Source organism: Schistocerca gregaria, chromosome 6, assembly GCF_023897955.1.
Source record: "Schistocerca gregaria isolate iqSchGreg1 chromosome 6, iqSchGreg1.2, whole genome shotgun sequence".
Classification (NCBI taxonomy): Eukaryota; Metazoa; Arthropoda; class Insecta; order Orthoptera; family Acrididae; genus Schistocerca; species Schistocerca gregaria.
In genome coordinates, this window is record NC_064925.1 from 286,971,784 (window position 1) to 286,998,529 (window position 26,746).

At 43.7% G+C, this 26,746-nt stretch overlaps 1 protein-coding gene and 1 non-coding gene across 3 annotated transcripts in view; one reads left to right on the top strand and one right to left on the bottom strand.

Moving 5' to 3' along the window:
* The window catches only part of LOC126278432 (two pore potassium channel protein sup-9), a 1,195,629-nt gene that overhangs the window by 617,258 nt on the left and 551,625 nt on the right, over positions 1 to 26,746 (top strand). The gene's annotated exons all lie outside the window — the stretch shown is intronic.
* On the bottom strand, positions 18,249 to 18,323 carry Trnas-cga (transfer RNA serine (anticodon CGA)). Its single transcript has one exon. It is a non-coding gene; the product is annotated as a tRNA-Ser (tRNA).

Sequence of the window (26,746 nt, forward strand, 5' to 3'; positions counted from 1 at the left end):
AGCCTTTTTTTCGCTCGCTCAATTCGCAAATTTAATACAGCAGAAAACCGTTAGTATTTGTACAAGATGCATTTACATCTACATGGATACTCCGCAAATCACATTTAAGTGCCTGCCAGAGGGTTCATCGAACCACCTTCACAATTCTCTACTATTAGAATCTCGTATAGCGCGCGGAAAGAATGAACACATATATCCTTCCGTACGAGATCTCTTTTCCCTTATTTTATCGTGGTGATCGTTCCAACATATCTAGGTCGGGGTCAACAAAATATTTTCCTATTCGGAGGAGAAAGTTGGTGATTGGAATTTCGTGAGAAGATTCCGTCGCAACGGAAAACGCCTTTCAAATGGCTCTGAGAACTATGGGACTTAACATCTATGGTCATCAGTCCGCTAGAACTTAGAACTACTTAAACCTAACTAACCTAAGGACAGCACACAACAGGAAAACGCCTTTCTTTTAATGATTTCCAGCCCAAATCCTGTATCATTTCTGTGACACTCGCTTCCATATTTCGCGATAATACAAAGTGTGCTGCCTTCCTTTGAACTTTTTTGATGTACTCCGTCAGTCCTACCTGGTAAGGATCCCACACCGCGCAGCAGTATTCTAAAAGAAGACGAACAAGCGTAGTGTAGGCAGTCTCCTTAGTAGGTCCCTTACATTTTCTAAGTGTCCTGCCAATAAAACGCTGTCTTTGGTTAGCCTTCCCCACAACATTTTCTGTGTGTTCCTTCGAAATTAAGTTGTTCATAATTGTAATACCTAGGTATTTAGTTGAATTTACGGCTTTTAGATTAGACTGATTTATCGTGTAATCGAAGTTCAACGAGTTCCTTTTAGTACTCACGTGGATGACCTCACACTTTTCGTTATTGAAGATACTTTGCATCATGCACTGCACGGTCACTTGCGGCTTATATACGTAGATACAGATGGATGTGGTGTGACATAAAAAGCGAAGACATTGGCGCTGGAGGCTCTGCACGTGCGTGGAACACAGCTGCAGCTTTAGCTAATGAGTCAAGTCCTGGTGGCTGGTGACCCTCTTCCGGTAAGCTGCCCCTGTGAAAATCGCGGCTGACACCGTCTCAGGTGCGCTCATCGTTCCCGGCAGGCGAGCGGCGGGGACGGCCATCCGGAGTGGAGCGTGGCTGAGCGATTGATCATCCTCGGGTAGCCATCGATCACGCGCCTATTTCTGCAGCCGGTCCTTTCTGTGTGCAGCCGCCGCCGCGTATTCCCGGCTGCTGCTGACACCACGCCACCTCTCCTCTGCGTGGCCAGAAGCGTCTAAATAATAGTCCAGTTCCACAATCCAGGAAGTGTATAATAATTTTCTTTATTTGCGTCTATGGTCACAAAATGTTAGGTCCTCAGACTAACGCCTTCTGTCAGCAATTACCATCTTCATGTCTGCAGCAAAACATGGGAAAAACACACATACAGGATGTATCAAAAAGAATCATCCGACTTTTAAGAAATCATAACTATTATGTTATTTGAGAGATGTGCTTGAACAACGTTCTGTTGGAAAGAGCAAACTCTCGAGTTTTACATGGTTCCCTGTAGCAGCAGTGTGCGCCCATGTCAGTTTGGAACGTCCCCTTAGAAAAATTATGAATGACTGTGCTGGTAAACTCCTACGTTATTTGATTTTCAAACAGCTAAGCAAAACTCAACGTACTCAAACAGTTTTCTTTTTACTCATTCTGATCAACACTAAGCTGACACACAAAATTTTTTGCGTAACGCTATTTGACTTTCAAAAATGCCTACAAACGAAACGCCCTGACTAACAATAACCTATACCTTTCATGAATCACTTACCTCACAAAAAAATCTTGGCTACTCGAACTACTGAAATATAGCGACCGCCAAAACTGCCAGCTAAATAAAAGATTCTAACTACTGAAGGCACTAACTACGAATAGGCATAGTAAGCAAATGAAAGATTTTGATAGAGAACAAACACTCTATTTACCTTAATAGTGTTCAAAACTTATCATATACATATCTATCAATTCATGACATCCATCTTTACAAATTTCCTTTTCCTGGCGGACACATGTCCAGCTAATCCGCTTATAGCAACCTCTCTAAATTCTGGCATATATATATATATATCTGTCCACATCCACCACTGCTGGCGGCTCACCTCCCACTACCCAACGCTACGCGCTGTTCCCATCCAACTGCCCAACACTACACAAGCCAATATTCCAACAATGAGTCCAACCAGTCGCAGACTGCGCACAGCGCATCTAGTGCTTTTCATACAGAGCGATGGTACCGTTACCAACATAAAAACCTAAACATCCTACTTACAAGTTCTAGTAAAAATTGTGTCGGGACAACAGAAAACATTTTGAGTTCTACGTTTTGCGTTCTACGTTTTGCGCAATGCTGGTCAGTAATAGCTGTTCTCGTGCTAGGTACAGCACAGAGCATTAGACGACGGCATGAACAATCCCGAGAAACAGGCTGTTTGTGTAAAGGCAAATCACCGGGCCGCCCCCGAGTGTCTGACACGGACCTCAAACGCCATAGTTTTACAAGTAGTCCGCAGAAATCGGTTCGCCATGCAGCTTGACAGCTAACATGCCCCCGATGTTCTTCTGGGGTGTGTTGCGTCGATGTTTAGTCACGAAACCATACAAAATTCAGCTACTGCCAGTTCTTCGTGAACAACGTGTGGAGTTCTGTAATTTCGTTCTTAGCTAGGTGGAGGATGACAGTTTAGTGTTTAGTGATGAGGTAACATTCCATTTAATTGAGAAGCTGAAAAGAATGGTTCAAAAGGCTCTGAGCACTATGGGACTTAACATATATGGTCATCAGTCCCCTAGAACTTAGAACTACTTGAACCTAACTAACTTAAGGACATCACACAACACCCAGTCATCACGAGGTAGAGAAAATCCCTGACCCTGCTGGGAATCGAACACGGGCGCGGGAAGCGAGAACGCTACCGCACGACCACGAGCTGCGGACTGGAAAGCTGAACTGTAATAATGTGATACATCGCATAACAGCAGCTGTGGAAGCTGTAACTCAAGACCCTCTTGCTGCAATGTGGGGACAATTTGTATACTTCATTCACGTATGCCGTTCTCCTCAAGGGGGGCATACTAAACACCAATAAAAAGGCATTAGAATATTTTTGAGCTTCCCGTTTACAAAAAAGAAAAAAAAATCGTTGTATATGTTTATTAGTTTCAGAAATATAGAAGTGCCAAATCAGATGATTCTTTTTGATACGCTCTCTACAAGTATTGCGTTCTCTACAGCTTGAAACAATAAAATAGGCCATAATGAAAAGTATTACTTACATACATGTGAAAACTATGTGCTTTAACTATGACGAGGCATAACTGTCTTAAAAATATGTCCTGATATAATTGAACCATAGCGCCATCATCAAAAGATAAACACAAAATCATCTCAGCATCGTCACACGCATAAATGAAACACCGCATATAGTAGGATCATCTTGTTAACAGCGCTAATGTTCATAACAAACTGTAGTACAGGAACCACTGTTTGTCTCTAACTCGCCAGCTGTCGCTACCGTAGGCGTACACATATTCGTAAACTATATTATTGGGTGATATGGAATAGAAAAAAAATAAAAACGGTAAAGCATGTATTAGGCTTACAAGGTTTATAAATGATGACAGTAATTTGTTTTTCTTTGTTGTTATTTCACTCTCCTCCGCATCATGTACCGTGTGGAGAGGGGAAGGGGGGGGGGGGGTCTGACAGTGGTACAAGTAACTCGCTGTTTGGCAGTTGAACGCAATGCTAACGTAGATGCTAAAAACAAAAAACAAGAACATAGATGTACCAATAATTTAAAGTAAATAAACGGGTAACGTAAATGGAAGAAGTATAAATAACATAAAGTTGCCTTCATGAATCGTTTTGCAGTGATGGAAACATGGACAGACAGCACAGTTAAAAACATCTGAGAAACACTTGACCACTAAACACTTGAAAAGAAACTGGAAAAACACTGAACACGACAGAGGATACACTGACCATTAAAAACAGAATACCGTGCGTTTTCACTATAACTGGAAAAGCAAACGTTTTGAGCAGTAGTGCTGCTGACAAAATGACTCTTATGTATACCATTATTTACATATGTCTGACGATGCTGGCGCTGATTTAGTATTTAGCTTTCAACGCTGCCACTATGGCTCCAGTATATTAGGACATGTTTTTATAAAAGACATCTGAAGTTGGTCATTATAGACCGGAACCGGTAGTCTGATGACATAAAAATTTGTGACCATAGATGCGAAGTAGAGGAAATTTATTCTATTTTCGGGTCACTGTTCAATTCGCAACCATGACGCAGCTTGTGATTATTGCAGTGGTTTTTTCATATCCAAGGACGGGAATGTTGCATTATGCTTTATTAGGTATATGTATATCCTTGATTGATTCTAACAGTCTAGAGGTGGTCACGAAAGCAAAAAGGTGAGACCAGTGACATGACTTTTGAAGAATAGTCAGAAAAAAAAATTAACACCTTCCAACACTTACGTGGCACATGAAGAACAACAGTGTAGGGTAAAAATAGAAGAGGAACGCAACTGAAATTTTATAAAGTCATAGTGCCTACAGTACTAAATGGAGAAGAAAGCTGAACATTAATGAATTAACATCATAAATGAAGTTACTTACATCAACGAAAGCATGTAGAAGAGAAAACGGAACAAGAAACGGCGAAATAAGGAAAGAACAGGGGGATAAAGCCATTAAGTGAAAAAATAATTCAAAGAAACAAGGATTGGAATGAGCATATACTACGTATGTCACCTCAGAGAATTCCTCGAATGGCAATGGAATACAAACCCTATTAGAAGAAGAAATGTGCGAATGGCGAGGCAGTGAAGGTGAGGCTTTAACAGGCCTAATCCTGGATTGGCACAAGGAGGATGAGATGAAGGAGAATTGCCAGCTATGACCATGAGAAAGTCAGACCCCAGATGCTATCTTACAACGAAAGTTTTATAATCTCACATAGTAAAAGCACTTTACTTTTTTCTTCATTTAAATTTCCAAATGGTGCACACACAAGTAATTTCAATTATACGATAACTTGAAGGATGACGTAGGCATTGTCAATGTCCTCCAGCACTTCTTTTGCGTAATAACAATTCTACATATAAATAGAAAAGCAATAATACACACATTCGTGCGAGCTACATTATTAATAATGCGCAAAAATAACAGTGAGAGCGTTATTGAAATGTATTGCGCAGCTAGTAAGTTTTTGTGACATGACTGTATCTTCAAAGAGCCAGCTGCCAGCAAACCGCGGCTCGCAAGCCACATGCGGCTCTTTGGTCCCTTGAGTGTGGTTCTCCCGCGACATACCATGTGCGGGTGCACACGTACACTTCCATAAACTCAAAATATCAACGCGTATCGTCAAGTCGTACCTTCAACAAACGGGGTGTAAATTACGACCACAGCAAGAAACGAGGTTTTTGGTCTTTTAAACGAAAAATTAAACTCGAGGTACATACCTATCATTGCGTCATTCATCAAGAAGGGCTTTGTGCGCAGACATTTCCGAAAAATGTTCCAGAGGTTGTTGAATTTGTGATCAAGATCTAACTGTTCTCTTTTAATATTCTATATTGGTTTTATGCTTTTTGATACTACGTCAGATAAGAGGTTAGTATTAATTATTTTCTTTACGTAAGTGAGACAGTTAGAAGCAGAGTATGTTACAGGAGGCCAAAAAAATGCTTGTTTTCAATTTAAATGAGCGCCAGGCTCTCTACAAGATTATCATAACTGGTTTTCATTTAAATACAGATCTGCGTCAAATGGTATCTCTGAAAGTATTTGAACTTTCGCAAAATTATCTCTTGTAACTATTCAGATTTAAGTTAAATAATGTTTTAAAATGATTTCATCACTTCTCTTGTGGAAAGGTGTAAGAAAAATTAATATTAAGTCCGCCGCGTAATGGCGGTAAATTGTTGCCAGTCAGCGATCACTGCTTTCGTCTTCTTGATAGCTGAAAAATACTAATTATTCTCTCTTTTCAATTAAAACATTGCGATTAGTGGCTGGCATGTTATTGAAATAATACAATGAACTCACTTTTACACATATATTTCCATCAATAACTTGATATACAGCTTTTTTATCGTCTAGTCGAAAGAACAAAAAGCACATCTGCTAGCGCTCAACGTTACACACAATATCTGTCTAACAATAATAACATGAAAATCAAAAACAGCACAAGAGCGAGTAATAAAATATCGTTTCCATCTTCTATAGTTATACAAAAGTACAAATATTTTATTTCACTCTATTATTTACCGCGATATAGTTAATTATTGTTATTGTCTTTCCCTATCGTATTATCGACGTTATATTTTTTGTAAATATTTTTTTTTTTCCAATTGGTGTCCATTTTGGTCTGTTTGGTGTTTTTCAATATTTCTGTACACACTGCACACGCATTATTCTTAAACATCGCAAAAGGGACACTACAAAGATAGTCAGCTCCACTATACCTATAGCTCTTAATCATCGCCAGCTTGAAGAATCCTTGATTTAAATGGAGAATGAGAACCAAGATCTTTCACTGGCTATTTCACCTTGAGAAGGTTGTTGGCCATCCAAAATTAACGAATGATCAGTGAATACAAAAATGTTGTTTCATGGTAGACGTTACATCTGATAGCAGGCAGCTTAATCGTAAACTGTAGGGTAAAAGAACGAAATTTTTCGATGTCAGATGAAGTTTTTTGTTCAAAACTAAATTATCGTTTTGCTCAAGGCTCTTAGAGATTAACTGTCATTCACTTTCTAAGTTTGCTTATATGCCTCCAAGAAAATAATTCTGATACTGGCATTTGTTACTTCAAAACTACACTTTTGAGTTTGAAGGAAGCTTTCCCAAAAGGTTTCAAGCATTCATAAACAACAAAGCGACACTGCCTTTAGTTTGAAAAAAGAAACAGGTGGAGAGAGATATGGGGGAGGAGAAGATGGATAGGGAGAGAGAGAGAGAGAGAGAGAGAGAGAGAGAGAGAGAGAGAGAGAGAGAGAAGGAAGAGGTGATGGAGAGAGAGGTGGAGGTGGAAGAGGAGGAGGTGGACAGAGGGCAAAGGTGCCGTAACACACTTTGGAATCCAGATGCTCCTTGGAAATAGCAATAAGCAAGGCTCACAATTAGAGAGCGCGGGGAGTGGAGGGGAGGAAATTGACAAATGGGGGAGAGGGGTAGATATGGATATAGGGAAGGAGAATGGGGAGGTGTACAGAGAGAGAGAGAGAGAGAGAGAGAGAGAGAGAGAGAGAGAGAGAGAGGAGAACGAGGTGGAGAGAGGTACGGGAGGAGGAGAAGATGGAGAGAGGAGGGGGGAGAAAGAGGTGGAGGGAGGTATGGGAAAGGAGAAGATGGACAGAGAGAGCGGAGAAAGAGGTGATGGAGAGAGAGGTGGAGGAAGAGGAGACGGACAGAGGACAAAGGTGTCGTAACAGACCCTTGGTGTACGCCCGCGACCAGCAACTGATTCATAGGGAAGTTTGTCCCACGTGGTCGATCCGTCGCGGTGCGCCATCGCAGGCCACGCTGAACACGCGGCTATACAAGCGAAGAAAGGCGGCCAGCTACAGCTAGGCCCGCGGCTATCGATTGGTGCAGCGTGCTGCCGCCACCGGACTGTACTGTGACGTCACAGGCGGGACTGACGTCAGAGGCTGTGACGTTGCTGGCAGCCTAATGACTCACAGACCCGCAGCCGCCGCCCCCCACCCGCAACCGCCCGCACTGCGCATGCGCGAAGCGTGGCTGGAACAGTGGGTCGCCCGACACGCTGCACACTTGAACGCCAGAACAGCTCGCGGTCGGCTGCGAGCCCGGCGAGGGAAATCGCTCGCGCCACGTGTGTAATCGTAGTCTCCATCAGCCAGCGAGCTGAGCCGTGATTCGCGCCACGCATCTGTGGACCTCGGCAGGCTCTAAAGGTAAACTGCTAGACACCCTCCCCCCCCCCCTCCCCCAACCCCAAGCACCAAACGTGTTTCCATGACTGCCGAAAGCTCAACTGAACCGCTACGCAAGATGATCCTCTCTGCCATATTTCTGGCATGTCTCATCTTTCCCATGTGCAAAAAATGAAAACATCTCGTTTCATGACACAGTCCAAAATTAGGATTGTAGAATTTTTTTTTTCAGTCACGCGTCCAATTCGTTCGTACCTGCCAATAAAACAGTCGTGTATACACTGTTCTTCTGTATCGTTCCTGTGGTGTCACCGCCAGACACCACACTTGCTAGGTGGTGGCCTTTAAATCGGCCGCGGTCCGCTTGTATACGGCGGACCTGCGTGTCGCCACTATCAGTGAGGCAGACCGAGCGTCGCCACACGGCAGGTCTAGTCTAGAGAAACTCCCTAGCACTCGCCCCAATTGCACAACCGACTTTGCTAGCGATGGTTCACTGTCTACATATGCTCTCATTTGCAGAGACGAGTTTAGTATAGCCTTCAGGTACATTATTTGCTACGACCTAACAAGGTGCCATATTCAGTTAGCATAATTACTTCAAGAATGTATTCTGAACAGATAATATTGTGAATCATGTACCGTCAAGAGCGACGTTCATCATTAATGGATTAAAGTTAAGTATCAAACTAATTACGTCTGCTTTCTGAATTCTAATTCTTTGTCATTTTCCAGACCTCAAGTCAGCATAGTTCTTCCCTCTTCAAGCCAGCCTGCGTGAGCTAAACCGCGTCCATTTCGGTCTCCACTCGTAAAACGGTGTTGGCTCTTCTGCTAACACAATAGTTCCCACTATCTTTCATCTGATGTACAACGACGCACACCAAATATTTTGAAGCCTTCTGCAGATTTTTCATCCTCCTCTATTAAATCATTCATTGCAAGCCCTTTTTTCACACCTGTGGTTTGGAGCAGGTTCTAATGGCAATTTGGTGACCACTCTGACCTCCATGTTTCCAAAATTATAAAAGATCCAACCAGATCGTTACATTACATGATCCTGAACTATTCTGTCTGCTATGTTCTTCGCATGTGCCCCTTTGTCTTCTCTTCACGAAAAAATATGAAAGAAATATACCTCGTGCGATGACCTAGCCCAAGAATCTCACTATAGAAATTACTAATTTTTCAGTCACATGTCTTTTTTTTTCTTCTTCCTAACGAAACTATCATAGATACGGGAGAGTGATGAAAAGTAATGCCACCGATTTTTAATTCTGTTCTCAATATCGGTTGAGGTATTAAATGTCACGCGTGTTAGTCGGTCGTCTTCCCCGCTTCGCTGACACAATAACAAACGTCCGCCGCTAGAGGGCTCTGAATCGTAGAGTGTAACACGGCGGTGTATGACGTAACTGTATCGGTGAGTGAGATACAACGTGCTGTAGTCGTGTTTATAATCACAGAAGAATTTATCCAGAGGTGGAGCACACCCTCCTGCATGACAATGCGAGACCATGCACGGGCGCTGCAATCCGATGCCTTGGGTTCACTGTCATGATCATCCTCTGTTACAGTCCCGGCTAGACCCCCTCCGATTTTTATCTGTTTCCAAAACTTAAATAATTCTTTGGATGACTTAACTTTGATAATGGTCAAGTGGTACAAGCAGAAGTGATGCTGTGGCTCTGACAAGAGACTTCACCTTGATTGTGATGAAGCGGTACAGGCAGATAAGGGGTTTAAGTTCTGTCAACAAAGGCAAGAAATTCTACTGTGACGATATGAAGAAAGTAGCCTTTCGTTGGTAGAAATGTGTTCTTTGCCAGGGTGACTATTTCGAGAAATAAATACATAGGCGTGAGGAATAAAGAAGTAAAAAGTTAATAGAGTTTGTTTTATTTCAAAAGCTTTAAGAATTTTCAAATAAAAATTTCGGAGGTATTACTTTCCAGTACGTCCTCGTACATTTATCTTGATTCGTTCTTCGGTACCATTGCAGTGGTTTTCCATCAAAGAAATTGGACGGGAGAAAAAATGATCATCAATTTCATATCAGAAGGTTGAATGTCCCAGTAGTTCAATTCATTTCTCATCGTCGACCTAGCAATGGAAAGGGGAAATTAAATTTGTGATACCTGATGCACAAATGGTGCATAGCATGTATGTTCAACCCTTCTTCACATGTTCCATCTTCTTATTTAACCAACGCATGCCTTTCATAACCCCATAAGTAACGAATATTTGTTTTACTATAATTTCAGTCACAGACATCAAGCGTTTACAAACCAGGTTATTAATTTCAGTCAAAGATGATAATCTTCAGACTTGATTAAATGGTCATCATTCCCTCAATTCAGTAATCACTTTCATAGACACTTGTGGTCCGTCACTGGAAATGTAAAAAAGTAAGTACTTCCTGGGTCGTAGGAAAATCTTACTGTGACTAGATTGCAACTCGTCACTCAGATTGTTTCATTCGTATGCTTGTTCGACGTATTTCACACGTAAACACACGGGAATATTGACATTCTCAGCATATTTGCGCTCCTGTTGCGATTAATATCACGTCATTAAACAGTATGTGCTTCGTTTATCCCTGTTCCTTCATTCTGATCTGTGATTTTTCGGCCTCATTCATAGGTGCAATCACGCCTATGTAGAGGTAAGATAATGGACTACGTAACGGTACGGTCGTACCAATCAGCTATTAAGATACATTGAAAAAAGCTAGTCACTTTGCGTTGTGTTTTTTATGCTGCTCAGAGCGTGACAGGCTCTGCGAGTAGCAACTAGCAGATAGCGGTGCCACTTACAGATCAAAGACCACTGGCGATTCTTGGAAATGACCGCGTTGAAGGCCGGAACATTTGTACAGATGGGTTTACTCCAACAGCAACAACAACCAACAGTTTTCCAAGGGGATGGGTAGCAAAGGCTGCTCTTCGAATACTGTCTCACCAAATCACAGGACACAAATGATTAGAGTAAGACATGGTGGATATACACTCATGCTCATAAATAAAGGATAATTGCAGAATGGGGTACCACACAACGTGGCACTACACAAAACTGGCGCTAATAGCATAGGCACATACGGAACACACACGACACAGATCTGTAAGTCCACGGTATTGGTGATAAGTTGAGAAAACCGTCCCGAAACACACATGCTACAAAACTCTGCTTTTTCCAGTGCATGTACCCCGACATCAATATGGGATATGATCACCAAGCAAACGTACTCAGCCTGCGCAACGGCTTGGCATACTCTGTATCAGCTGGTCGACCAGCTGCTGCGGTGTAGTCCCCATTCTTGCACCAGTGCCTGTCGGAGCTTCTGAAGTGTCCTAAGGGTCTGAAGACGTGCAGCGATACGTCAACAGAGAGCATCCCAGCACGTCGAGATGGAGAAACACGGCAAGTTACCATTCTTGATTTTTTGGTTGAGCGGAAGGCCAGCTTGGTCATTCGGTGTACCGGAAACCAACACACACTGATCGGTACATGAACGCCAATAGTTTCCACCACCCTGTACACAAGAAAGCTGTCCTGAAAACGTTGGTTCATAGAGCCAAGGTTATCTCTGACGACGACCACCTACAGTCTGAATTGCAGAACTTAAAACGTGTTTTCGGGGAAAATGGATACAGCAAAAGACATCCGAAACGCTTTCAAGGGCCGCCGACGAAAGACACCTGGTGAATCACAAGAGGAGGCAAAACGGACTGTATTCCTGCCACACTGTGGAGCAACTAGCACTACGTTAGGACGTCTGCTGCAGAAACATGGGCTAAGACCAGTGTTCCGGCCCGCCCCCGAGATACGAGATATGTTAAGGACGACATTGCTCTTCGAGTGTCCGGTGTGTATGGTGTACCCTGTGGATGTGGCAGCATGTATATCGGACAGACAATTCGCACAACTGCGGAGCGTTCTGCTGAGCACAAGCGCCATATAAAACAAAGGGAGCTTGGCAAGCCGGCCATAGCGGAGCATTACCTAGAAAACAGGTATAAGATGCAGTTCGAAAATACAAAAGTGTTGGCTCATGCGTCTACATATTGGGACTCCGTTATAAAGGAAGCGGCCGAGATTCGCTTAAACAACAACAATTTCAACAGAGACCAGGGATACCCACTCAGCAGGGCATGGGGACGGGCGTTGGACATCGAAAGAAAGCAGAGACAGATGCGCGACGCGGCAGCGGCAGTTTCGAACGTGGCGCCTGCCCCTGGCGCCACCTGACGTCACCGGTGCTGCCAAGGGCAATAGCTCCGCTAGCTGCCCGGGTCGACTTAACCAGCGCGCGCACCACATTGGATCTATCTGATTGGCTGCTGCTGGTGTAATCATGCCTATATAAGCAGGAGACCGTAACAGCCCTGGCCCTCAGTGAACTCCTGACGACGATGGCGGAGATGGCCATCGAAAGCTCGAGCAGTTTATTTGCGAATTGACGCGGCTGGAAAACCGAGAACGTTTTATTCATGTATGCCGTCGCGAAAGACTCCGAGGACACAAGGAAGTCGAGTGATTGTCAAAAAAATGGACGAAAAAGAATTTCGTGTGGTGATTAAACTTTATCAAAAGCTAAATGCCAGGGGAGACGAAAGAGAAGCTTGATAAACATTACGGTGGCTCTGCACCTTCGATCAGAACAGTTTATAAGTGGTTTCAAAATTTTCAGTGTGGCCATACGGGCACAAGTGATGATGAACGTTCTGGACTCCCTGTGGAGGTTACTACTCCAGAAATCATTAATAAAATCCATGATATGGTGATGGATGAGAGAAGAGTTAAGGTAAGTGAGATTGCTAGCGCTGTGGGCATCTCGAATGAATGGGTACATAAGATTTTTCATAAACATTTAGACATGAGATATCTAGCCGCAAGGTGGGTTCCGCGATTGCTCACGCTTGTCCAAAAGCGGAATCATGTGAAGTGTTGCAAGGATGGTTTGCAGCTGTTCAGGAAGAATCCGCAGGACTTAAAGCGTCGTTTCGTCACTCCTAAGATCAAATAACAATCTAAACAAAAGGTTACAAAGGGAGAATCTGCACCAGAAAAGGCGAAGACCATTCCTTCTGCCGGTAAGGTTATGGCGACTGTCTTTTGGTATTCGCAAGGGATAATCCTCATCAAATATCTGGAAAAGGGTGGCAGGCCGTCTTACCAGCTGGTAGCAGTGTTGACACGCGTTTGTCTCCTATAAATTTAATACGTTTATATCTTACTACAGCGGAGAGGTTTTTTCGTTAGAATTAGTAAGGGTCACGTGTTAAAACTAGTAGGTTGTTACACGTGCTGACAAATGTAACAGAGTGCTGGATAAAAATGTCTCGCTAACCGCGTTGAGCTACTGATGAAATTCTTTATTTAAAATCCACCTCCTGTCGACAGAGCATCACGTGGTTCTTAAATGCATTTACAGCATCATTATAGGCGATAACAGAACCATACATTTGTGACTTACCACATGTAATGTAAATTATATCGTCAGTATACACTGTCCAGTCATTACCGCCTATGTTCGACATCAATTTGCAATAATCACTCACAAACGGTAGGTGGCACTAGCAGTAGAAGGAATGTGAAGCGTGTCGGAGGGATGTGTAAAACAGTGCAGTCGTAATGCGGAAACGGAGCGATATATCTGACGTCCAAAACTACATGATCACTGGCTTTCGGGTCAGGGGTTGAAGCTTTTCTGAAAAGTGCGAAAAGTGGCAGTTGACCCTGAATAAGGAAAAGCGTGAAGTTATTCACATGAGTACTAAAAGAAATCCACTAAATTTCGATTATGCTGTAAGACCCACAAACCTGAAGGCTATAAATTCAACTAAATATTTAGGGATTACAGTTACAAATATCCTAAATTGGAACGATCACGTAGATAATATTCTGGGTAGAGCAAACTAAAGATTGCGATTCTCTGGCAGAGCACTTAGTAGGTGCAACAGGTCTACTAAAAAGACTCTTGCACCACGCTTGTCCGCCTATTCTGGAGTATTGCTGTGAAGTGTGGGATCCGCATCAGGTGGGGCTGAAGGATGACATCGAAAAAGTACAAAGAAGGGCAGCTCGTTTTGTATTATAGCGAAATAGGGGAGATAGTGTCTCAGACATGATACGTGAATTGGAGTGGCAATCATTAAAACAAAGGCGTTTTTCGTTGCGTCGGGATCTCATGAAATTTTTTAATCACCAGTTTTCTCCTCCGATAGCTGAAACATTCTATTAGCACCAAACTACGTAGAGAGAAATGATCATCGCGATAAAGTAAGAGCCCGCATCTCGTGGTCGATAGGTAGCGTTCTCGCTTCCCGCGCCCGGGTTTCCGGGTTCGATTCCCGGCGGGGTCAGGGATTTTCTCTGCCTCGTGATGGCTGTGTGTTGTCCTTAGGTTAGTTAGGTTTAAGTAGTTCTAAGTTCTAGGGGACTGATGACCATAGATGTTAAGTCCCATAGTGCTCAGACCTATTTTTTGATAAAGTAAGGAAAATCAAGGCTCGCACAAAAATATATAAGTGCTCGTTTTTCCCCCGCGCCGTACGAGAGTCGAACGGTAGAGAGACAGCTTGAAGGTGGTTTATTGAAACCTCTACCAGGCACTTTATTGTGAATAGCAGAGTAATCACGTAGATGTAGATGCACGTAGATGTAGAAACGGCTAGGTTTGTAAACTGTTCGCGTACTGCCGTGGTTAAAGTGTACTTGCATGGTAAAATGACGTTACCCAAAGCCGGCTCCGAGGCAACTCTGGGGCACCACGAACCAAGGATGATAAGGGTGAACAATGGCTGCGAAGATGTATACGGGTGAATAGACGTGAAACTGTTGCGCAACTAACAGCCCAGATGAACAAGGGAGCTACTAACAGCGTCTCCTCAACGTCCCGTTCAGCGAACGTTGTCGCATTTGGACCACCACACCAGGTGCCTCGTCCATGCACACATGCTAACTACTGCTCATCAGCGACAAAGATTGAAATTTGTACGCCAATACCACAACTGGACATCTCTGCGTGGCGAAAGGCGGCGTTTTCAGGTGAATCACGTTCTATGCTCCTTGGGGCAGTCTATCGTTGAATCTTCGGAAGAGTCGAGGCAAGAGAAAAGAGGTGTTTACCCTAGAGAATGTTTTCCTGTCATTTCCTGTGTGATCTCGTCATTCTGGAAGACACAAGGGATCAATGCAAGTATGCATCTATCCTTCGGAAAATTTACATCCCTACTTGCAGTTTGCTTTTCCTCCGCACGATGGCATCTACCAGCAGGACAATGTAACGTGCTACACAGCTAGCAGTATACTTCCTTGGTTCGAAGAGCACCAGGATGAGTTTCCCGTGATTCCCGTGGCTACCGAAACCGCGGAATTTAAACGCAATCGAGAATGTATGGGACCACCTCGATCAGGCTGCTGGTGACATGGATCCTCAACCAAGAAACCTAGCGCAGCTGGCCACGCCGTTGGAATCAGCGTGCCTCAACGTATCTGCCGGTACCTTCCAGAATCTCATTGACTCCCTTCCTGCACGTGTCGCTGTCGTCCACGCAGCAAAAGCTGGTTATTCAGGCTTCTGACAAGTGGTCCGATTAATGTAACTCGACAGTTTAGTTCAGGAGATACGATGTCATAAACATCGAGATTTGTGAAAAACTAGTTTTTACTTAAAACTCCCCAGACCATACTCATCCAGCGGATGTTAATGAGAGCACTTAACGTCTTCCACCAAAGTTTAAACGTAATTTCATACATTTTCTAAACTTTTTCTCGCTTACATCGTCAACGTAAAAAGCATTCAGAAGTTTGAAACTGTTCTGTATAAGAAAATTTGAGTGTTTAAAGAATATGCGATTTACTAGGCTACGGGCTAGATACAAGCAAACGTACTAAGGCTTTTACCACCCGAGCCAAGTTACTTTATAACATACAATCGCGGGAATGGCGCTTCAAATTCCCGTTCGGCCAACTTCATTTAGGTGTCTCTTTTTTTTCTGAGTCACTTGAGACAAACGTCTGGATGATTCCTCTGAAAATGACAGGTCCACTTTCCTTCTCCATTGTTCCCCAATCCGAAGTTGTTATCTTCTGCCCCTAATGACATCATCGACGACGGGTCGTTAAACGCTAATGTTCGTTGTCTTACAGGTCTTGAGTGTCAATTATTTTGCTTCATATGCGTGTATAATGATTCGTTAAGAGCGTATTTTTCGACGAAATAAAAGTACAATATGGCTAAGTGCATTGCTTCACTCGAATTTTCATCGCTTTCGTTTTTTTCCCAGAATTGTTTGTATCAAGGTACCAGGGTTCTCCTAAGTAGTAACTTGCTTGAAGAACGATCGACATTCGGTAACACCGCACTGTCTTCATGAATTTATACGATCTTTACATCAAAGTCACCAGCCACGACACGAAGTGGAGCATAAAACCAGGGTGCTGATGTTCCATCATTTCGGCATATCGTACCAAACAGAACAACGCTTCATTTAAGGAAATTGTACCAGGATGCGAGAGGGGTGAAAATCAAACAACCACCCAATGGCACAGATTTAGATTTTTCGTGTTTTCCCAAAATTGACTTCGGCGTTCTTTTGCGAACGATACTGACGATTCTCCTCCTGTGATTCTCCTCACCGCACTTGTCGTACACGTGCCTGAGCTTCCTTTCTGATGTCGTCGAAGACGACAGGATGTAAGCATAATCCTTCTTTGGCGTATATTACAGAATTTAGTCTTGTGGGTAAAGCTCTCATTCGGAAGCGTTTGCTTCCAAATAAATAATTATATGAATAGGTTTCTGTCTTCAGCAAACACAAATTCTTCTTGTTGACCACCCACACGTCGGTCGGTTGAGTTTCACCAATAGTGTTTTCATTTATTTTTCTTAGTATTATATATTGACTGATTATATAACACTGTCCAGTATAATAATAATAATAATAATAATAATAATAATAATAATAGAATCCAACACCTTTACACTCACTCATCCATTAGCCCCTCCACATAATACTGAAACGAAAAGTCAGATCAGCTGTCACCAAAGTTTTCAACCACTCTCTATCGCTAGCAGCTAGTACAGCCCCCCCCCCCCACCCCGCCCCCCTCCCCCGCAAAAAAAACCTCGTCGACTGTATCTCCCCTTCTCTCTTACACACACACACACACACACACACACACACACACACACACACACACACACACACACGCTGATATGAAACTTCCTGGCAGATTAAAACTGTGTGCCGGACCGAGACTCGAACTCGGGACCTTCGCCTTTCGCGGGCAAGTGCCCCACCAACTTTTTTTGTTTAATCTTATTCTGTTCGTAATAATTCGTTGCAATTGTTCGTGGCGGACGTCCCCTGACGCCCTGACGCCCGTTGAAGTTCGTCATTGATCCATTCACTCACTCTTTTTTTTTTTTTACAGAGGGCAGCTAACCCTCTGACCGAACACGCTGAGCTACCGTGCCGGCACCAACTGAGCTACCCAAGCACGACTCACGCTCCGTCTTCACAGCTTTACTTCTGCGAGTACCTCGTCTCCTACCTTCCAAACTTTACAGAAGCTCTTCTGCGAATCTTGCAGAATATCCTTTCTTCAAGAGTACTAGTTCTGCAAGGTTCGCAGGAGAGCTTCTGTAAAGTTTGGAAGGTAGGAGACGAGTGTAAATCAAAGGTCCCGAGTTCGAGTCTCGGTCCGGCACACAGTTTTAATCTGCCAGGAAGTTTCAAACCAAAGAGGATGAAACACGTAATGGAGTCCCAATATTTACGTTGTGAAAAATAGTGTACGACGAAATAGTTGTATCGAGTGACAAAAGAACAATAGTCCACCACAAAAAAAGAGTGAGAAACATGGTGAAAATGGTGTGGAAGCCAAGAACACAAACATGTGATTATATGGCAGTGATGAAAGTGGTAGTGTGACCTTCAGACCTGCCGTGAGGAAACTAAGATCAGCAAATCGTAAGTAATTACTTTTTTTTTACAAAAAATCGCGAAGTGAACTGTTTAATAATCTAAAACTAACAAAACTGTATCGTGTAGATCCCACTGATGATGCCTTAGAACAGGAGAATGGGAATCACGTATGGGATAAATAAAGTGACTAGGAGCATGAAAAGACAGTTTTATGTACAAAACAAGTATTCCGATACAACTTCGTAAACTGTGTCGGTGTAGAATGAGATTTTCACTCTGCAGCGGAGTGTGAGCTGATATGAAACTTTCTGGCAGATTAAAACTGTGTGCCCGACCGAGACTCGAACTCGGGACCTCTGCCTTTCGCGGGCAAGCGCTCTACCAACTGAGCTACCGAAGCACGACTCACGTGCGGTACTCACAGCTGTACTTCTGCCAGTATCCGTCTCCTACCTTCTAATATTTACAGAAGCTCTTCTGCGAACCTTGCAGAACTAGCACTCCTGAAAGAAAGGATACTGTGGAGACATGGCTTAGCCACAGCCTGGGGGAAGTTTCCAGAATGAGATTTTCACTCTGCAGCGGAGTGTGCGCTGATGTAGTTCTGGTACACATGCATAATCGCTGATAAAGCATGCTATGTACATTACAAGTCCCACTTACTGATCTACAGATATAGACCCTTTTTATTTTAAAGTAAGCTGTGTCGAGTAGAGGACATACGACTTTTAAAATCCTTGTATGTAATTTTGGTTTTAATGTTTCCTATTGCATTTTCGAAGATCTAATCGTAAACGAATAAAAAAATTATCATTAAGTCCGTCAGAAAATCGAAAAAATTACAGCGGCAGACTAAAAATTTAGGCATTAGCTGCAGTGCTCTTCATCAGCAGAGCATTTAAGAGCTGGCCAGGACGGGTCCTCGGCTCTCCTACCTACCGGGCAAGTCGTTGCGCTGGGACGGGGGGAATCAGTGAGCCCTTCGTCGACCTCTCCTGGATGCAAACTTCATTGGGCGCAGGTTTGACTGAGTGCAGTTTTACCGATAGTGACAGTGGGAAAGGCAGCAGCAGTGGGAAGAAATGAATTAGATACCAATACTAAGAGACACGAGAGGGAGGGAGGTAGTGGCAGTGAAAGGAGGCAGTAATTATAGGACAGAGCGAAGGGGGCAGTGACTGTGAGAAGGCGGTGACAGAGAGGTACGAAGAGGTAATGGCAATGAGCCGGGCCGAATGAGTGAGTGAGAAAAGCAACTGGGAGTGCACGGACATGAGCAACTTACAGCGATGTGGTTGTGAACGAGCTACAGTTAGGGCAGCTTGTAAGAATGAGAGGTGATTTGCATGTTAGAAAAAAGCGCGAATACTTTTGCACGCCAGAACTTTTGGGGACTGAGATGCCGAGGAAGGTAGAATCAGGCCGCTGGTGCCCCACTTTCCAGTAGGACCTTTGAACAGGAGTGTATTCGTCTTCTTCAAGCTCCGACAGGAACATTTTTCCCCTGATATTATTATATACGTTTGGTACATTGTCTTACATGCTGTCAATGGACGAGATTATATGAAGCGGCATAGCACATCTGTTGCAGTGACAGCTGAGTACTTGAAGGATGTTTGCCCAGATAAACCGGGAGTCTGTTTCGATGCTTAACTCCCGGCTACGACCGCTTTAGCTGCACACAAGCCATCTGCACCTGGTCGTGGTGCGTTGTCTGACCTTGTCTTTCGTGTAGTTTGTGGAGTAGGTTCCCTGGCCACTTCGTACCTGAGAAGTTCCAGCTGACTAGTTCCCGGTGCCTTCAGTTAAAGCTCCAAAAAGACAAGACGACGACGACATAAAGGGAGCGTCGGAGTAAATATTAGTTGGAATGATTTAATAACATCTTGCACATAATGTAGTACAAGGTGAAAGAAAGTGATTTCATATAATTGCGTGAATTCAAATTGGAATCGTCGATTTGCTTCTGTATTTGACGGTAATGAAAAAATCAAATATATAGTGCCTTCTTTTGCATGTAAAAAGTGGTATTCTTACACTGGTCAGAAAACTAGGGCTCCAAATTTATTAAAACATGCATATGAGGCTGGACAATCGACTAAAATTACTTTTTTTTTTTAAAGTCAGTCCCAGTAGCTGAGTGGTCAGCGCAACAGAATATCAATCCTAAGGGCCCGGGTTCGATTCCCGGTTGGGTCGGAGATTTTCTCCGCTCAGGGACTTGGTGTTGTATTGTCCTGATCATCACCATTTCATCCCCATCGACGCGCAAGTCGCCGAAGTGTCGTCAAATCGAATGACTTCCATTCGGCGAACGGTCTACCCGACGGAAGGCCCTAGTCACGCGACATTTACATTTTACTTTCTTAAAAACTGAAAGAGACGTAAAAGTTCCTATAATTTCAACAAATTTTAAGGTGACTGCGACAAAAGACGCTTCATCAGTCTTGTAAGCAAAGCCATTTTACGTTTTGAAGTTGTGTGTGGGGATGGATTTATCGAAACAGCGCATTTCCTTATTGGGCCAAATATGTTGCTGTGAGTGCCTAGGAAATATCTCATCCGACTACATTTTCGGGAATGTTAAAGAAAACCGCTGATCGTCTGCGTGAAGCTGTTTCTAGAGAGGTGCGGTATGCAAACAGATAACGTGGAAGGGGCACTGGCAGTCGATCTATAAAGTGGTGCATATCGCAAAATAAACGCACAGGTCCGACTGCACATTACGTTAGTCATAGCAGTACCAGCGCATTACAAGGAGAGGGGCGCGGGGGCACCCTAACACCACACTAAAAAATGTAAAAAAAAACTAGTTAACTGTTGTTGACTTATATTAACAACATACTTTCTAAAGAGGTGTTGATGTCTAGGTTGTGATCAAAACCCAAAACTATCAGTTAGCAATACCAATGGAATTTCAGTAAGGTGCTATACCAAGAGGGAGGAGTGTATTTTATTCCCACCACAAAAAAATAAAAATTTAGTTAAGTAGCGTGCTGAACATGAAGTTATTGAATACGACATTCATAGGGAAAGCGACTTCTGCTAGTAAGACTCCAATATTTGTGTTAAGTTTAACTGGAAAATTTAAGACAGTTATGGAATTTGGTAGGAGACTATGTTAAAACAATTTTTCAAAGTTTAAAACCATAAAGTAATATATCACCGGCCATTTGACCATCTGTGTGGATGCACAAACAGTGCCCGAACGCTTAGGGGTATCGGCAGAAAGCCTCGAGTAATGAGTTTAATGGGCAGGGGACTATGAACATAGTTCGGGGCAATAAGTTGGGAATGTGGGTCTCACGAGAGGCGTGCCAAAGAAGTCCCTGCAGTCTCACTATTTTCTGTGTCCTCGGTGGCTCAGATCAGGAGATCCAAGGTACGAATCCTTGTGGGGGCACACATTTTCAATTATACCCGTTGACTTGTATCAGCTCCTGTATGCGGCTAGGGGGTATTCATTTCATTGTAATTTCGTATAAAGTAATTGACTAAATGACAACACTTTTGGAAGGTGGATATAACGTTATCTCCTTCCCCTGGTATTGCAAAGGTTGAGAGGAAAAGGAAAAATTTCAGGATAGAATGTTGTGTATCGGAGATTTAGAGCGTGAGAGTAAAATAAAACTAGAGGAAATATTGGACACGAACTGAGGAAGATACTATGGTCGTTTGATGTATGCAGCACTGTAGCAGCACTTCGTTAATCGAGACTCTCATCCTCAGGGCACATCGTCAATATTGTGCAGCAGCACATCACTCTGGAAGACATCAGTGATAAGAAGAGTGATGTACAGCAGTTCAGAAGTTCTTGTTGAGCTGTCGTAAACATTTTTGAGAATAACTGCTTGCATTTTCGAATAATTCCTGTTCAACAGTTTGTGCTGAATGGTGTGCTCGTTCGCAGACATGGGGCCTTTGTTAAAGATCCTTAAATCAACGGCTCTCGTCATTCTGCAGCTCGCATCGTCACTAGAATGATTCAGCATACGTCTCTGATCCGCTTTACACTGAGGCGGCAAAAGTCATGGGCTGCCTCCTATGTCGGACACCCAGTTGCCCGGAGTAGTACAGCGGCTCGACGTAACATGGACTCAACAATTCGTTGGAACTCTCATGCAACAGTATTGAGTCATCCTGCCTCCATAGCACTCCATAATTGCGAAAGTGTTGTCTTTGCTGGATTGTGAACACGAACTGATCTCTCGATATGTCCCATAAATACCCGATGTCGGGCCAAATCATTCATTCGAATTAACCAGGACTTTGATCAAACCAAACGTGAACAGTTGTGGCCCAATGACATGGCATATTGTCATCTATAAATATTCAGTCCATGAATGCCGTAAAATGTGTGAGTAGCCGAACATAACCGTTTCCAGTCAATGATCGGTTCACCTGGACAGCTCGCACCATTACAGAGCCACGAGCCGCTTGCACAGTGCATTGTCGCCAATGTGGATCCTTGGCTACGTGCGGTCTCCGCCACACTCTAACCCTACCATCAGCTCATACCAACCCAAAGCAGGGCATGCTTTCCCAGTCGTCGGGGGTCCAACCAATATGGCCCAGGAGAGGCGCTGCAGGCGATGCCGTGCTGTTAGCAGAGGCACTCACATCGGTCGTCGACTGCTGTAACACATTAACGCCGAATTTCGCCACTCTGTGCTTGGGAATACGTTGGCCATGGTGAGAGATATTGCTTGAAATTTGGTAGCCTCGGCACACACTTGAGACTGTGGATCTCGGAATACTGAATTCCCAATTTCTGAAAAGGAATGTTGTCGCGTCCCAAGCGTGGGTTTTGCGAGGGATTGAGCGACACGGTTCGTAAACGGGAATTAGCCGGTTGACCTAATTGAGAGGGAGACTTTTGATCTGGCTAAGATGTTAAATTCCCTGGTGTGAAGGTACAAGGCTAGGATGTTGGTAGAAGTAAACTCGTATGGACGTTATAAAAGTTCTAATTTATTCATAAAGAATACAGATCACCCTAACTGCGTAGTGATTGTACCTACAGAATAGCCAAGCCCATTACAGAGACGGTGACTGACTTCCACCGTTCTGGCTGCCTGATAGAACTATCCAGCACTTTGCTGCCCACACTAGCACCCTACGTCAGAGTCCCGCGGTCGCTGCCTAAACGCTCATCGGCGACTATTTCCAACTGTCTGCCTCCAGCCCGCCCTCAGCCCAAGTCGGCTGCTACTCACGCTGACTACCGTCGCTGCCTAAACCCGAGAGAGAGAGAGCTCCCCGGAGCGGCGTGCCTCCGAGTTTTGTTAGCTCTTCCCCTTCGACCCCGCCAGCGCTTGGCATGGCGTAGCGTCGAGTGCAACTTTTCCTTATTAGGGATTGTTTTAGTATTAACTTCAGTACTTTTGTTCAGAAGCTGGGTGGAGGGGTAGAGGGGCCTCTCCCTATATGGTCACGCACTGCGTCCTGAGCCCTTCATTGGCTCCTCATGACGTAGTGCGGTCCCCACCTAGGGCCCTCTTTCTTTCTCTCTCCGCTCCCAGACTTCTCCCTCTAGCCAAGAGTGTTGATACTGTAAGTTATTGCTTATTAAGGGACCTGCCCAGAGCGCCCTTTTTATCTTAATAGCTGAGTCTGCTTCCTTGCTTATCACGCGCAGCTGCCTGGCCGCTTGGACCGCCGCCTCGGCTATCTGGCTGCGTCGTTATCTTTTGTGACCCCTCTGACACGCCTGGAGTCCCCTGTTAACTCTATCTCCCCGTATGATTTCTGGTGTATCGTCTGAGAACAACTGCATTTAGACTTGGCTTTTCTGCGGCTACAACAATGTCCCATTCGTCTAGCTCCAAATACAATACCTCGTTCGAAGTTTGTTAATGCCCGTCGTGCGTCCATAATCATGTCAGAAATCTTTTCACATGAATCTCTTGAGTAAAAATGACGGCTCCACCAATGCACTGCCCTTTTATAACTTGTGTAAGCGACAGTAGCGCTATTTGTAAATATGCATATCACCATCCCTTGACTTATCACCTCGATGTATACTGTCTTACCGAGTCATCCGCCTGCAACGTCACCAGAGAAACTAGGTTTTGCAAAGGGCACTAGTCAAACAGAGTTAGAGGATCATCTCGATGCAATATTCTTCAGGCGAACGTGATTGGTATGACACTCACTACCCTAGTGGACTACTGACCATTAAAATTGCTACACCACAAAGATGACGTGCTACAGACGCGAAATTTAACCGACAGGAAGAAGATGCTGTGATATGCAAATGATTAGCTTTTTAGAGCTTTCACTCAAGATTCGCGCCGGTGGGACACCTACAAAGTGTTGACATCAGGAAAGTTTCCAACCGATTTCTCATACACAAACAGCAGCTCACCGGCGTTGCCTGGTGAAACGTTGTTGTGATGTCTCGTGTAAGAAGGAGAAATGCGTACCATCACGTTTACGACTTTGATAAATGTCGGATTGTAGCCTATCGCGATTGCGGTTTATCGTATCGCGACATTGCTGCTCGCGTTCGTCGAGATCCAGTGACTGTTAGCAGAATATGGAATCGGTGGGTTCAAGAGGGTAATCTGGTCAATGGTGGCCGAGCAAGTGGCTCGTCACAATACGCCAGTCACTACCCTTAATGAACTGTAGTATCGTGTTGAAGCTGCATGGGCAGCAGTACCTGTACACGCAATCCAAGCTCTGTTTGACTCAGTGCCCTGGCGTATCAAGGCCGTTATTACGGCAAGAGGTGGTTGTTGTGGGTTCTGATTTCTCAGGATCTATGCACACATATTGCGTGAAAATGTAATATCATGTCAGTTCTTGTATAATCCGTATGTCCAATGAATACCCGTTTATCATCTGCATTTCTTCTTGGTGTAGCAATTTTAATACCCATTTGTATATTACAAGAAGAAGTCACCACTGGCTATTGATTTAATTATTGCTAGAAGCTGGATTGGCGGGAGCAGGAAATATCTGTCTGACGACGTAGGATGCGGAGGGGGATCAGGGAATGGCAATAAAAGAGAGAAAGCTAGGGAAGCAGTGAATGCATTTTAAATCTTTCCCCCGCTACTGGTGGTTTTGACCAACACGTTTTGTCGGACTTAACTGACTCTTTAGGCTGCGCTGTATTGCTAAATAAAATAATAGAATGAACGCAGGGCAGTCTGAGCAGAGTGTGGTTGTGTAGTAGCTGCTCATCAGTACAACTGATCTTTACAACTGGCCATTGCTTACATGAAAATGTAATCTTTCCGATCGCCCACTGATAGGTAACTCACTAGCGCTTCTCTCCACAGCATAAGCTATGTGGGCGTCTGCTGACACAATTGTGATAAACATTATAAAGTCGATTTAGAGGTTTCTATACTGACATCGGAATTAATTTCCATTATCTAGATATTACAATAAATCAGTGATGTGGAGGTGATGTGCACTTCATTACTATCAGAGGGTGTGCTACCGCCCTGTGTTTAAAGTGAAGTCTCCCAGCTGTCTCATTTACGACACTGATTATTATTCATCTGTGGCAAAGTCATCCATCGTGTTCATAGATTCATTAGATTAAATTTTGCTGTATCAAATCGTGGTCAACATAGTACTTACACCTCCGTTTCGAAATTGTACCGTATGCTTCTAATACATCTATAATCTGCATACCCTGGTATAAAATGAGAATAATCTCTCAGTACAGTTACTTCACAATTAAAGACATCGTTTAGTCAACGATATCTGAATACAGGTGCACATGTTCATTAAACTGCGTACTTTCTTTTACGTTTTTTACCATACATCTGACTAATCAGCTTTCATAAATTTGAATGTAAATCGTTTTAAATGGCACGCTTGCAATTCGTTTTGCCTCAGCAGTGCACCGCACGCCAAACTCAGTAATGGTGGCGTAACAGTGCTGCTGAATTATTCTGTTTCATGTTCAGGAAGGGTGATCAAACGCCTCGGAGACCAATAAAGGCATTGTCGCTAGTTCCGGCGGTTAACAGAATTATCAACCACTTCGTATGTCTCTCTCTCTCTCTCTCTCTCTCTCTCTCTCTCTCTCTCTGTCTGTCTCTTGCCGACATGGAACTGGGACTCACGCATTGCCATCTGACTAATAATGGTAACCCATATGAAGCGCAGCAAGTATCCACGAATTACTACTGAAATTGTCGCCGCCCGTATTTCATTCTCCGTTTACGAGACGACAAAAGCTTCAAGCGAGATCACGAAATTATCTCTACGGGGCTCGGGTCAAGCACAAAGGACAGGGGTTACCTCCATCCATATAACGCGCCATATCTCTGGGTTCTGCCACGCTCAGCGAGTCACAAAGAATATTGTCTGTGTCACAGAAATACGGACACGTTAAACACACTGGAGAAACGGATGCATTAACGCTGAAAACGTGTATAATGTCGTCGGAAGGCGGATCAAACGCGTAGGTGCGTAGTCAAAAACACATTTTCTCCTTTTTGCCGTTGTTCTGTAGACTTACAATTTATCCTACGTGGTTACTCAACCACAAATCAATGCAGAGAGCTGAGCAGCCCTATAAGTACAATTGAAATACTACTCACGACCTGAAATCTATTAAGTTTCTGTTTTTATGTACAAATAATTTTGCGAAGTGATTACTCACTGAGGAAAAATTTTGGCAATCTGTCAGCCTTACTGTAAGAATACGTCTTGTGGCTGCAAATATTCCTCTATTTTTTCTCTGCCCTTAATTTTATGAGATTTTGACATTTTATTACCTTCAAAGGGACTTTTACTGTCTCCATTCTTCGCTTTGCCCTGATTTTTTTGTTCCTTATTTCTTATGTTATCCAGTCAC